Here is a 15440-nt window from a genome sequence, read left to right as displayed (position 1 = left end):
ACATTGCCATGATTTGATGAATTCAACAGAAATAGTCAGTTTCCGTCCTGCGTGACACCATAACTGACACAAAATCAAGCACAATGACAACAATATTTATCGGAACTTCTGACTTTTTCTCTTGGTTTCAATGATATATATAAAAACAAAAAACAGTAGACAGATTGTCTGAATGTTTCTGATTACTTACATGTCACATTTATGTATATACGATCCCTGAATCAACGAAAGTCCCCTCATAAATTCTCCTGTTTGTTTGAACATCGTTTACATAAGAAATTGATAGTTTATAGTGTCGAATACTATATTTATTTCCTTTAGACAAGTGAAGATGAAATGTAAATGTAACTGCAACATGTACGTATTTCTTGGGAGTGTGATAGTCAATATTGTAATTTCATATAAAACAGGTGAATGAATAGCCGTTTTATTTTATTTTCAAACTATAACTGAATGTATTACTTTCACCCTTTTTTAAATACTGTGATCATAAGATATAGAATTGTTTCCTTTATTTCTCCAAGAATTGTGAAAAGCATAAAAAAACGTGTCATGTACCCCGTTGGTCGAGCCTTATACGATTATCCTGATAATTCTATATCTTTTATTGTCTGATCCTGAAACGAGATGAAGAGAAAAAAAATCAAATAATGATGAACAAATACTTGTCCAATATATTTAATTAAGTTTGGTTGTTTTGAAGCATTCTTTTGGGTATTTGTTTACGTAAAATTGATACAAAACAGGTGCGTGTCTTGTCCAATTTAGATACACGGTAAACTATATTATTGTTTATATATTTAATACATCATTTTCATAGTAAAAGCAGTCATTTTATGTTGCGTCGAAGAAGCGTCAAATTCTGTTTCCTACATCGAGATATTCCATACCATTAACGATAATTAGGGGAGATATATATTGATTAAAAAAAACAGTGTCATCCTTCTCCGACGTTGTCAATTCCATAAATCCAGCCATGACGTCAAATAGAAGGGTGTCATTTCTTTAATATGAATTCATTACATTTGATGAAAAGGCTAGTGCTCCATTAATAATTGTGCAACATTAGTCAAATTACACTCGCACAATCAGGAGAATGTTGGAATCTAAGGGCTAATTAATAGGTTAGATAGGGCAATCTATTTTGGTATTACTTCAACTTTTGTGAAGTACGATTTCATTACTTCTTATGGGTTCGTTTATACCCAAACGTATAAGTTTCACTATCGACATTTGTGTTGGAATAGTTTGCTTCCCCGTGAACAAATCACCACGAAAATATATTGTCCTTATCCACAGCTAATTCTTACCAAATGACCGGAGTTACAATAAACTAGTGCTAAGTATAGCGGAGTTTTGCCCCCTTGTCTTTGTACGTTTGTAAACTCTCTGTCGTCTTTTGACGTCATAGAAAAAAATCAGTTTTCGTCATTTACGGCAGGCTATTTTTTGTATTGAATGTATTACGTTATACATAACCATATAAATCCTTTGATGTATATTTATGTCGTTCAGATATAAGGCAGTATTTTGTTCGCTCAGTTTCTGTAAAACTGCTAAATTAAAAAATAATCTTCGCACAGCACTTTTATTGGTGTACGATAAAAAGCGGTGTAATTTGTTGTTTTTCAACGCAGAATAATTTCTCGGACAACACTTAGAAGTGTCTTTTTTTCAAACTGATTTAATATTTGCAGTTAAATTTACACCATCAAATAGGAAATTTAATATTCTACATCTCTGCGTAATTTTTAGCTGGAGGTAGATCCAGTGCCGCGTGAGCGCAGTTCTCGCACAACCTTCTTCATTTTTCAGATCCAAGTAAAATGTGCGTCAGAAAAAATCCTCGGCATCCAGCGGGTTAATCGGGGATATCGGACCTTATCTTTGAACGTAAGTTGTTAAGATTTATCTTAGCTAAGATCGTTTTGAAAATCTAGATCCTGGTGTGTATATGACTTTAAGTAGGCATTGTTGAGTGAGTGAGCGAGCGAATGAGTTCAACGGCGCGTGGAATAGTATTCCAGTCATATCTAGACGTGTCTGCTTAATGTGGGAGGAAAGCCCGAAACGATGCAGTATCAGACTTTTATCACTTTGGTGAAACCTACGAAGATACATTTTTGTAGCTCATTCTTTGTATGTATGTAGATGTCGGCCAATGGGTGCAAGGGTTTAGCAAAGTCTCACCTTGTGAACATTTGTTGATAAAGATATAATGCCGAAGGAAAACGTGACACCTAACCTATTTAGACACTGGTACTAAATTTGCGGCTGCTTACAGCGGACCAAACGACAACCCTCGTCGGAATAAGACTGCTGAATCGGCGGAGCTAAACTACTATACTAAGTTTTATTGACAGTAAACCAACAGTTTGCAGGTTTCACAAAGAAAACAGCATGTGTAATACTATTGATGTTATTACACCTGTCATAGCGGAGCTGGACACGATCAGTTTCAGTGAATGGTTAAAACGGTCATTTAGGTTCTTACACCCATCTCGTTGGTGCTTTCAACTTAAACAATTACACAATTATAATTATATTTCAGCGGCATTATGACGGGAAGACCAAGGATTGGTTTCACACATTTGTTCGTTTGTTTGTTGTTTAAGGCCGCATTCCAGCTATATGCCAACGGTCTGCAAATAACCAAGTCCACACAATCCAGTGATTGTCATCATGAGTGTATCCATCAGATAAAATTAACAACAGTTTCCCCAAGGTGTGCACAGGTCCGTGGGAGTAGCACCACACACGCACGCGCACACACTCACACACACACACGCACAATCACACGCACACACACACGTACACCCACACACGCACGCTTACACACACACATACACACAGACACAGACACAGACACATCGAATTATTCCATTCAACAAATATTCACAAGGAGAATATTGTCCAACGCCTCCACATATAGGCCAACATCTGCATACATACAGACTATTTGCTGCGAAACAGAATTTAGAATCAATAGTTTTTAGGTAAATGCTCTATGTAATAATATGCTTTAAATTCAGTGACGACATGGGACAAAACAACCACCCACCCCACCACACACACACACACACACACACACACACACACACACACACACACACTTTTACATAATTATAAATTCACCAAGAGATTTTTAATAACATATTTCTGAACTTACCTTGTCGTTTTGTTCAACGTCCTTCCCAGAGTGAAAACATACGGCAGGGCATGAAAGTCTTCATAATGGAAATGACATACCAAAGTCAGCGTTCACCGAACAATATAAACATGAGATATTGCCCATTGTTATCTCGATTTTAAATGAATTCTAAACAGCTTGTTGGAATTAATTTAACATGCACCGGTACACTTGATAAAGTAAGCGTCGTCTGCTTCGATCCAAGGTGTCTGGTCAACGCGCTTGAAAAACTCGTGCAACGGAAGTGTTTCCCGATTGGCTAAAATCGTAACCATGACATCACGTGACTATTCTGGTGAACACCTGCGTGAAATATACAACACTTCTGACTTGATTTGACATTTGTTTATATAACGAATCTTAACCGACAAATCCATTGGCGGTGGGGCTTGTCGAGCGAGGTTAAAGCGTCGACTCCCCTCCCGATTTTGAATATGGCTTGAATTTTACTAGTTCCAAATTTCACGCATGATTTTTGAATAAGAAATGGTATTTTTTGCGGTATTCATCATAACAGAATGGAGATATAATACAGTGGATAGTCGAGCATGAGTTGCCAAGCGCCTTAACAATTTAATGCAGTTTAATCATTGTGACGATTATGAATAAAAAATATTAACGAATTATGAATAATATGTATAAAGTACCACACGAGCCAAATATATATTAACTGAACGTCAAAAGAAAGAATACCGAATTTGTTTTTTTATGTAATGGAAATTTGAAACAACTGTTGTTAAATTTGATTATGTCTATTTAACCATCACTCATTCCTGCAAAAGTGTGTGAAATGTAACTTGTGGCTGGGAAATTTGTGTAAAAATATATTGGTTCACTGCAGACTGGAGTAGGAAATGAACTTGCAACAACATGACCCCTAACATGCTTGAAATGTTAAAGAATTAAGCCGAAAAGAGCAAATTTATTGATTTTTCAAGATAAGATATCTTAGATACCTATCAACAGTTGTGTATTAGGCGATTTGATTTTTTTTCATTTTTAAAAGTTCTGAATCAAATCATATTTAAGCGATAAAACCATGTTGGAGTATTTTATGAGTGCTGACAAAGCGCCACAATAAGTTTTTTGGGTGTGATAACTTAAGATATTTTTAATTGCTCCCCGGCATATATTTGGAATGCAACACACTTTGAAACCGTGTTACTGGACGACCCAGTGTGGAAGTTGTCGTTTATGAGCTGACTCGATGTCGTTGTTTGATTGTTGCATTAGTTTTTTTAGGATATATGGGTTTTATCACAATGATAACTTATTTATTTCCCAGAAAATGCTTGAAAAGAATAATTATGCTTAAGTTTTTTAGATAAAAACGATATTGTAGGCCTGGGTTGAATTCCCCACATGGGTACAACCCGTGGAGATCCGGGGTAGACTAGGTCTTCAGCAACACATGCTTGCCATAAAAGGTGACTTTGCTTGTCATAAGAGCCGTCAAACGGGATCGGGTGGTCAGACTCGCTGATTTGGCATGTCATCATTCTATCCAAGTTGCGTAGATTGATGCTCATGATGTCAATCACTGGATTGTGGGGTCCAGACTCGATTGTTTGCAGACCGCCGTCACATAGCTGGAATATTGCTGAGTGCAGCGTTACACCACAAATAAACAAAACCAGTTCAACATCTCCAAGACCAAACAAAAGTCAAAGGTTGTTAAATGCGGAAAAACCTTTGCCGATGCAGATGCAGTTGGGAATTCTGAACAGTGCATGCACAACCTCTTTCACAGAAGAGATACGAAGGCGCATCAGTAATGGATACAAAGGTGGGGATAAACTAAATAATATTAAAACATATGACCGACAACGGGGGCCCAGCGGACCAGGACGTCAGTATAAAAACAAATCGTTTGCAAACAAGTGTGATGGTTACCTACATCGGCAAAGTAGTCAAGAAATTTGTTTAGGAAGAGGCAGTTTCCACGAAAAGCCAATACTCCCAAGGTGCAAAAGCAGGGAATCACATAAAAGATCCTTAAATCTTAAATCTGTCTTGTCATCTCCTCAGTTTAAATGAAGTCAGTTTAGTGAAAAAAGGTTTAAAGCTTACACCTACACCTACGCCCAATCCGGAGGCTATCAAAACAGGGTCAAAGAACTTTACTCGAAAACTGAGACTGGAGGAGAATTTTGACCCCGAAGAGGACAACGACGTTGACTAGGATGATGACGTAGGCAATAAGAAAAATGGTGAAAGGCTGGTGAAAAATAATTCCAGATTTATACCTCCACGCGGGAGAGAAAAATATTTGGAAGACTTTTGTGATAACTATTCACGTCAAACAAACAAAACAAAACCTATCTGAATGTGAATTGAAAGGGCTTACTTATCATAAGAATAATACAGACATCGTTAATAAAGGAGGTGCTATTGTTATTATGAATAAACCATATTATGAAAGAAAGATAATGTCCATTTTACATGATGATGAATATTATAGCAATTCTAGTAAAAGAGAAGACAAATCTCTCTAGAATAAGGTTAGGAAATTGTTAGATAAGTATGATGACGAAATTCTAGACAAAGAAAAGAACTATCTCACCAATTTTGAACATAAGACCGTAAATTATTATGGCCTACCCACAGTACACAAAAGTAAATGTATTCAAAAGGAAATTAATGATAAAAATTGAGAAGTTATTTCTGTTGAAAATCCCGAGGATTTACAATTTAGACCCGAGAGCTGTACACAGCGTCTGAGCAATTTCATAGATTTTATTCTTAACCCTCTGGATGCCGAGGTTTTTTTTCTGACGCACATTTTCCTGAGATCTGAAAAGTTAAGGTTGTGCGAGAATTGCACTCACGCGGCGCTGGATCTACAGTACCTCCGACTATATAATTACGCAGAGATGTAGAATATTAAACTTCCTCTCTGATGGTGTAAATTTAACAGCAAATATTAAATCAGTTTGAAAAAAAGACACTGCTAAGTGTTGTCCCAGAATTTATTCTGCGTTAAAAAACAGGCCATTTTCAGTACTTGGCCTAAAATGCCGGTGGATGATATTTCAGAACAGGGAATTTCCCACATTATTCAAAACTGTGAAGTGTATCTATGTGCGTGATATATTTTGAATTGTATTCGACTTCAAAGTTTGGGTTGAAGAGGAGGGACACATAAGTCCCCCCTTGCATCCAGGGGCTTAAGCCCTTATGTAAACATGTAAAACGTTTTCTCAGAGATGACATTGGTTTTTTTAATGTAAATTACCAACTGATGTACGGGAAGGATCTATGTTAGTTAGTTTTGATGTGGTTAGTTTTGTATAGTAATATTGAAATTGAGCTTGGACTTAAAGCTATCAGATACTGGCTGAAAGAATACCGCTATGAAATACCAGACAGATTTTCGGATGAGTTTATCATTGATGCATTGAAGTTGGTTATTACCAATAACATGTTTTATTTTGATGGATCTTATTATTCACAAAAGAAAGGAGTAGCCATGGGTACTAAGGTAGCCCCTACTTATGCAACCCTTGTGTTGGGATTTTTAGAGAATATGTTTTATAAGGTGAGAGATACTCTTGGTGAATCTATGAAAGAACAAATTGAATATTCATGGAAAAGGTTTTTAGAAGACTGTTTTGTCATATTAAAAACCAGTGAAAGTCAACTTACAGCTATTCATGAAATTCTAAATTCACCGTATGCGTCATTCAATTTCACTTTGGAAAAAAGCTAATCCAGTTTAACCTTACTCGATGTAAGAATCAATTTAATATCTGGGAGATTTGTACAAACTGATATCTTTTATAAAGATACTGATACGCACCAATATTTGGATTTTGGATCATGTCACCCGTATCATACAAAACGTTATATTCCTTACTGTCTCGCAAGACGCTTTTGTACCAATCTTTCCGGGAATGATGTTAAAATTACCCGCCTTGCTCAACATAAGAGATTCCTATTGCATCAAAACTATCCGGCAAAGCTAATTGAAGATAGCATACAGAAGGCGCTAAGTATTGAGCAACTAAAACTGAGAGAAAAGTCTGAAGAAAACAATATGGGGAATAATTTAACTCCAGTATCTACCTTCAACCCCAATCATGAAAACACATTGTCCGTGGTACAACGATACGCGCCTACTTTGAATCAAAGTATTAAAATGGAGAAGATATTGAGCAAATACAAAATTATCAACAGCCAAAGACAACCCCAAAATCTTAGAAAGATTTTGACAAGTTCTTAATTTGATTCTGTTTTCATCACTCCACAGGTTTCTAAGTGCGATGACAAACGTTGCCTTAGCAATATAGTTGAAGGCTGTTCAGTCCAAATTACAAAGTACACTAAATTTACTGTAAAACAAATATGACTTGTGATACTAGAAATGTTATTTACTTGATTGTTTGTAGTGGATGCAATGAAAAGTGAGTGAGTGAGTTGGGTTTAACGCCGCTTTTAACAGTATTCCAGTTATATCACGGCGTGTCAGCTTAATGTGGGAGGAAAGCCCGAAGTGATGCAGGTCTCAGACGTTTACCAGAAACCCACGAGCACGGGTATGGTGCTGACAAACCTAGAAACATAATCGGGGCGAACCGGGATTCGAACCCACAATCATAGGTTTCTGGCGTGCCTAAGGGACGCAATTCTGCACAGCGAATCGCGGCGCCTTAGACGACTGGGCCACCCGTGCCCCCTGCAATGAAAAGTATATCGGAAAGACAGAACTTGAATTATAAAGAAGAATGAATCTTCACCGTTCACAAATTTGAATAAAGCAGTCACACAACCGCACGATTCCACTCAGTGAACATTTAGATACACGTGGAAGCGACAACTTTTCAGTTTTCCCACTATATAAGCTAAATTTTCATCATGAACCTACGTTACTTCAACAGGAGCAATAGAACTATGACGTCACAATACCAAGGTTACAATGGACAAATAACTTACGCCTTTACATTTAACTACGGCGCGTCTTTATGAATGAAACTTTAAACTTGATCATCACCAGCTTGTTTCCCCGCATGTGTGAGTTCGTAGTTTGCCTTATCTACTTCTTCTGTCCGTAGATCTACATTCAGTGAGTGAGTGAGTGTGGTTTTACGCCGCTTTTAGCAATATTCCAGCGATATCACGGCGGGGGACTCCAGAAATGGGCCTCACACATTGTACCCATGTCGAGAATCGAACCCGGGTCTCCGGCGTGACGAGTGAACGCTTTCACCACAAGGCTACCCCGCCGCCCTTAATATTCAGGTTTTCAGTGGTATCATTTGGGTCCTCGTGTAGGGTCTTCTGTCTCTCATAGTGGGAGAGTCCATTCCTACTGAAGGTAATGGGAGCTCATTAGTGACAGTAACTGGTGCACATAACAGTGTTTCGATAATACTGTAGGCAAAGTGCACTGTAGGCGATTTCACCTAACCCCGTGAAATCCACGTCACAATTCGCATTCTCGGTTCAACATATAAAGTTGAGAAATACTCATGCCACTGTTCCGAATTAATGATAATGTTATATAAGTGCTATCGTGAGAGGCAGCGCCAGAAACTTGATACATCCCTTTAAATAAATCATGTAAACCCCAAACTTTTGTTTCTGTATAGGCTTTGTTTTATTCGTCTCATTCATTTATATTGATTCCTTTAATACAGCGTCCGCCCGTTGAGCGGAAGGTCCGGGGTTCGATCCCCGACCGCGTCATACCAAAAGACGTTAAAAGATGGTACTTGTTGTTACCCTGTCTGGCGCTCGGCATTAAGGGGCTAAAACAAGGACTGGTCGGCTCGGAGTAAGTATTCTGTGTCTGAGTGGGGTATTCATGTTAAACTGCGGCATGGTATCTCAGTGAGCTAGCACTATAAATCGGCATCAGTCCGGACTAGTACAAGCAGCTAAAACAAACACACACACACACACGTACATGCACTTCGCTATATAAGTGCCATAATCTTGGACGCGACGTTAAACCCCATTTCACCTCACCTTTAATACAGCCAACAGTTTCCTGTGGTCTCTAAGTCTTCTTTGTGTCTGTCTTTCTCCCCGTCTACCTTGTCTACCTTGTCTGCCTTAAGGCGTCTACCCTGTCTGCCCTGTCTACCCTGTCTGCCCCGTCTGCCTCGTCTACCCTGTCTACCCTGTCTGCCCGTCTGCCCCGTCTGCCTCGTCTACCCTGTCTACCCTGTCTGCCCCGTCTACCCTGTCTGCCTCGTCTACCCTGTCTGTCCCGTCTGCCCTGTCTGCCCCGTCTGCCCTGTCTGTCCCCTGTCTGCCCTGTCTGCCCTGTCTGCCATGTCTGCCCCGTCTGCCCCGTCTGCCCTGTCTGCCCTGTCTGTCCCCTGTCTGCCCTGTCTACCCTGTCTGCCCTGTCTGCCCTGTCTGCCCCGTCTGCCCTGTCTACCCTGTCTGCCCTGTCTGTCCCGTCTGCCCTGTCTGCCCTGTCTGACCCCCGTCTACCCCGTCTACCCCGTCTACCCTGTCTGTCCCGTCTGCCGTGTCTGCCCTGTCTGCCCTGTCTGACCCCCGTCTGCCCTGTCTACCCTGTCTGCCCTGTCTGTCCCGTCTGCCCTGTCTACCCTGTCTGCCCTGTCTGTCCCGTCTGCCCTGTCTGTCCCGTCTGCCTCGTCTACCCTGTCTACCCTGTCTGCCCCGTCTACCCTGTCTGCCTCGTCTACCCTGTCTGTCCCGTCTGCCCTGTCTGCCCCGTCTGCCCTGTCTGCCCTGTCTGCCCCGTCTGCCCTGTCTGCCCCGTCTGCCCTGTCTGTCCCCTGTCTGCCCTGTCTACCCTGTCTGCCCTGTCTGCCCTGTCTGCCCCGTCTGCCCTGTCTACCCTGTCTGCCCTGTCTGTCCCGTCTGCCCTGTCTGCCCTGTCTGACCCCCGTCTACCCCGTCTACCCTGTCTGCCCTGTCTGTCCCGTCTGCCGTGTCTGCCCTGTCTGCCCTGTCTGACCCCCGTCTGCCCTGTCTACCCTGTCTGCCCTGTCTGTCCCGTCTGCCCTGTCTACCCTGTCTGCCCTGTCTGTCCCGTCTGCCCTGTCTACCCTGTCTGCCCTGTCTGTCCCGTCTGCCGTGTCTGCCCCGTCTGCCCTGTCTGCCCCGTCTGCCCTGTCTGACCCCCGTCTACCCCGTCTACCCCGTCTGCCCTGTCTGCCCCGTCTGCCCAGTCTGCCCCGTCTGCCCTGTCTGCCCCGTCTGCGCTGTCTGTCCCGTCTGCCCTGTCTGCCCTGTCTGACCCCCGTCTAACCCTGTCTGCCCTGTCTGACCCCCGTCTACCCTGTCTACTCTGTCTGCCCTGTCTGTCCCGTCTGCCCTGTCTACCCTGTCTGCCCTGTCTGTCCCGTCTGCCCTTTCTGCCCTGTCTGACCCCCGTCTACCCCGTCTACCCCGTCTACCCTGTCTGCCCCGTCTGCCCTGTCTGCCCCGTCTGCCCTGTCTGTCCCGTCTGCCCTGTCTGTCCCGTCTGCCCTGTCTGCCCCGTCTGCCCTGTCTGACCCCCGTCTACCCCGTCTACCCCGTCTACCCTGTCTGCCCCATCTGCCCTGTCTGCCCCGTCTGCGCTGTCTGTCCCGTCTGCCCTGTCTGCCCTGTCTGACCCCCGTCTACCCTGTCTGCCCTGTCTGACCCCCGTCTACCCTGTCTACTCTGTCTGCCCTGTCTGTCCCGTCTGCCCTGTCTACCCTGTCTGCCCTGTCTGTCCCGTCTGCCCTTTCTGCCCTGTCTGACCCCCGTCTACCCCGTCTACCCCGTCTACCCTGTCTGCCCCGTCTGCCCTGTCTGCCCCGTCTGCCCTGTCTGTCCCGTCTGCCCTGTCTGTCCCGTCTGCCCTGTCTGCCCCGTCTGCCCTGTCTGACCCCCGTCTACCCCGTCTACCCTGTCTGCCCCGTCTGCCCTGTCTGCCCCGTCTGCCCTGTCTGTCCCGTCTGCCCCGTCTGCCCTGTCTGTCCCCTGTCTCCCCTGTCTACCCCGTCTGCCCTGTCTGCCCTGTCTGCCCCGTCTGCCCCGTCTGCCCTGTCTGTCCCCTGTCTGCCCTGTCTGTCCCCTGTCTACCCTGTCTGCCCCGTCTGCCATGTCTGTCCTGTCTGCCCTGTCTGCCCTGTCTGTCCCGTCTGCCCTGTCTGCCCTGTCTGCCCCGTCTACCCTGTCTGCCCTGTCTGCCCCGTCTGCCCTGTCTGTCCCCTGTCTGCCCTGTCTGTCCTGTCTGCCCTGTCTGTCCCGTCTGCCCTGTCTGCCCTGTCTGCCCCGTCTACCCTGTCTGCCCTGTCTGCCCCGTCTGCCCTGTCTGTCCCCTGTCTCCCCTGTCTGCCCTGTCTGCCCTGTCTGTCCCGTCTGCCCTGTCTACCCCGTCTGCCCTGTCTGCCCTGTCTGTCCCCTGTCTGCCCCGTCTGCCCTGTCTGTCCCCCGTCTACCCTGTCTACCCCGTCTACCCCGTCTACCCCGTCTACCCTGTCTGCCCTGTCTGTCCCGTCTGCCCTGTCTACCCTGTGTGCCCCGTCTACCCCGTCTGCCCCGTCTGCCCCGTCTGCCCTGTCTACCCCGTCTGCCCCGTCTGCCCCGTCTGCCCTGTCTACCCCGTCTGCCCTGTCTCCCCCGTCTACCCTGTCTACCCCGTCTGCCCTGTCTGCCCTGTCTGCCCCGTCTACCCTGTCTGCCCTGTCTGCCCCGTCTGCCCTGTCTGTCCCCTGTCTGCCCTGTCTGTCCTGTCTGCCCTGTCTGTCCCGTCTGCCCTGTCTGCCCTGTCTGCCCCGTCTACCCTGTCTGCCCTGTCTGCCCTGTCTGCCCTGTCTGTCCCCTGTCTCCCCTGTCTGCCCTGTCTGCCCTGTCTGTCCCGTCTGCCCTGTCTGCCCCGTCTGCCCTGTCTGCCCCGTCTGCCCCGTCTACCCTGTCTGCCCTGTCTGCCCCGTCTGCCCTGTCTGTCCCCTGTCTCCCCTGTCTGCCCTGTCTGCCCTGTCTACCCTGTCTGTCCTGTCTACCCTGTCTACCCTGTCTGTCCCGTCTGCCCTGTCTACCCCGTCTGCCCTGTCTGCCCTGTCTGTCCCCTGTCTGCCCCGTCTGCCCTGTCTGTCCCCCGTCTACCCTGTCTACCCCGTCTACCCCGTCTACCCTGTCTGCCCTGTCTGTCCCGTCTGCCCTGTCTACCCTGTGTGCCCCGTCTACCCCGTCTGCCCCGTCTGCCCCGTCTGCCCCGTCTGCCCTGTCTACCCCGTCTGCCCCGTCTGCCCCGTCTGCCCTGTCTACCCCGTCTGCCCTGTCTCCCCCGTCTACCCTGTCTACCCCGTCTGCCCCGTCTGCCCTGTCTACCCCGTCTGCCCTGTCTCCCCCGTCTACCCTGTCTACCCTGTCTGCCCCGTCTACCCTGTCTACCCCATCTGCCCTGTCTACCCCGTCTACCCTGTCTGCCCCGTCTGCCCCGTCTGCCCTGTCTACCCCGTCTGCCCTGTCTCCCCCGTCTACCCTGTCTACCCCGTCTGCCCCGTCTGCCCTGTCTACCCCGTCTGCCCTGTCTCCCCCGTCTACCCTGTCTGCCCCGTCTACCCTGTCTACCCCGTCTGCCCTGTCTACCCCGTCTACCCTGTCTACCCCGTCTGCCCTGTCTACCCCGTCTACCCTGTCTACCCCGTCTACCCTGTCTGCCCCGTCTACCCTGTCTGTCCCGTCTGCCCTGTCTGCCCTGTCTACCCTGTCTGCCCTGTCTACCCCGTCTACCCTGTCTACCCCGTCTACCCTGTCTGACCCCCGTCTACCCTGTCTGTCCCGTCTGCCCTGTCTGTCCTGTCTGTCCCGTCTACCCCGTCTACCCTGTCTACCCCGTCTACCCCGTCTGTCTGTCTACCCCGTCTACCCTGTCTGTCCCGTCTGCCCTGTCTGTCCTGTCTGTCCCGTCTACCCTGTCTACCCCGTCTGCCCTGTCTGCCTCGTCTACCCTGTCTACCCCGTCTGCCCTTTCTGCCCTGTCTACCCTTTCTGCCCCGTCTACCCTTTCTGCCCCGTCTACCCTGTCTACCCTGTATACCCCGTCTACCCTGTCTACCCTGTATACCCCGTCTGCCCCGTCTACCCAGTCTACCCTGTCTACCCTGTATACCCCGTCTACCCCGTCTACCCTGTATACCCCGTCTACCCTGTCTACCCTGTATACCCCGTCTACCCCGTCTACCCTGTATACCCCGTCTGCCCCGTCTACCCTGTCTGCCCTGTGTGCCCTGTCTACCCCGTCTACCCCGTCTACCCCGTCTACCCTGTATACCCCGTCTGCCCCGTCTGCCCCGTCTACCCTGTCTGCCCTGTGTGCCCCGTCTACCCCGTCTACCCTGTCTGCCCCGTCTACCCTGTCTACCCTGTATACCCCGTCTACCCTGTCTACCCTGTATACCCCGTCTACCCTGTCAACAATCGTTGTCAAACCCTTATGTGTCCTCCCACTTCTGTTACTATGGAACTAGGTACGAAAGCAAGATCCAGGTTTACATATGGCGCTTGCAGATATATATCTAATAGTATTGATTTATGGACATTCTCACTTATCGTTTGTTCTGCATGGTCAAACCTCCTTGTGATGTCGTTTGAAGAGAGGTATTTTTTTCGTCATTAGCTAAATTTATATTATCAACCAGTGATAGGTGTAGATGACAAGACTCTGATCTATGTTCAATGTTATGCTCATGAATATATTCTTGGTTATTTAGAGATAACATGCTGTAATCAATCAAACTAGCGCCTATATCACTAAACATTGTCATAGAACTTGCTTTGCACCTCCTCCATAACGCCCACTAACGATAAAAAGGCCAAGTATCGAGCAGAAATCATAAGTATCTACCGAATGCGTTTACAAATCCTTTCTTCTGTTTTCCTCTCATTTCAGTGTCCTTGATGTCATTAGATCCTTTCTGTGCACTCAGTCAACTCGGGTATACCTTGTACTGTACCGGCTCCAGCATTAAAATCCCCACCAAGAATTATCACTGGGTCCGACTTGGAAGTTTCTACGCTGATCTATGATAGTTCCCTCTAGTTCATTTATCCCAATATTGTCAGTTTTACTTTCATGATACCTCGTGTATTGTGGGGGCACATACACGCATGTATATAACATATCGTGCAGACATTATCTGGTTTAACGTAAGGCAAATACCTATGTGGGAAGATAATCTAATCTCACATGTTTACGTCTGCAGCTCTTCGGTCACCACCTGCGTCACGACTATTTTAGTCGCATGATGACAACTGTATAGCGTCTTGTGTGTTGATGGTGAATTCAGTAAAATATTTACATATTAATTACTAATCTGAAGCCATGACTCAGTGAAACCAACAATGTCTATTGATCTCAGATAGTCCATAAAAACATCGTCCTCCAGTTTGTTGAGAAGACCTGCTCTACGCCAAAATCCATAAGTGATCTGGGAGATTTTACCTCACTTCACTGAGGCCCGGTCGAGTCCCCACTAGCCGGGCGCGTCAGTATTTCTAGTATTTACTTGTCTGTACCTTTTAGCTGGGCGTGCGTCTGAAGTTGCCCACGTGCAATGCACCGTTCTTGAAATATCCACGTTTGTCCTGTTCTTGAAATATCCACGTTTGTCCTGTTCTCTGAGTGCTGCGAACTGTTCCCTCTGTCTCCGTGTCAGGGCTCTACTGGATCTCACACCGTTTGCTCTGAACGCATCCCCAGACCCCCTAACTAAAACTTGACGGTCACGTGTGATCGGAAGTCTTTAATTTCAATCATGAGTTTAACATGAACACTCGACTCAGGCACAGTATACTGACTCCAAGCCGACCAGTACCTGTTTTAGTCCCTTAATACTGAGCGCCAGACAGGGCAACAACAAGTATCATATTTTAACTTGTGTTGGCATGACGCGGCCGGGGATCGAAACCCCGACCTTCCGCTATTCGGCAGACGCACTGTCCACTAGACCACAGAGGCGGTCTCCTTCTAATTGACGAATCGCTCCAACTGACGTGTACTTCTGACTGACTACACTTCCAAATGACGTATCCTTCTGACTGATGTATCCTTCTGACTCACGTGTCCTGATTAACGTATCCGGTCTGACTAACGTATCCCTCTAACTGACTTATCCTTCCAACAGTTTATCCTTCCGACGTATCCTTTTTGCTGATGTATCCTTCTGACTGACGAATCCTTCTAGATGACGTATCCTTCTGACAGACTATCCTTCCAACTGACGTATACTTCTAACAGACGGATCCTTTTTACTATGATATCCTTCTGGTTGATGTATCCTTCTGACTGACGCAT

The 15440-nt window shown here is 46.3% G+C and overlaps 1 pseudogene; it reads right to left on the bottom strand.

Annotated features, from left to right (window-relative positions):
* Positions 1-9571: 9571 nt before the first annotated feature.
* LOC139446646 (collagen alpha chain-like) lies at positions 9572-15440 on the bottom strand (annotated as a pseudogene).

The sequence above is a fragment of the Haliotis cracherodii genome, unplaced genomic scaffold (assembly GCF_022045235.1).
Source record: "Haliotis cracherodii isolate W230 unplaced genomic scaffold, xgHalCrac1.p SCAF_6, whole genome shotgun sequence".
Lineage (NCBI taxonomy): Eukaryota > Metazoa > Mollusca > Gastropoda > Lepetellida > Haliotidae > Haliotis > Haliotis cracherodii.
This window is presented reverse-complemented; position numbering and strand designations above follow the sequence as displayed.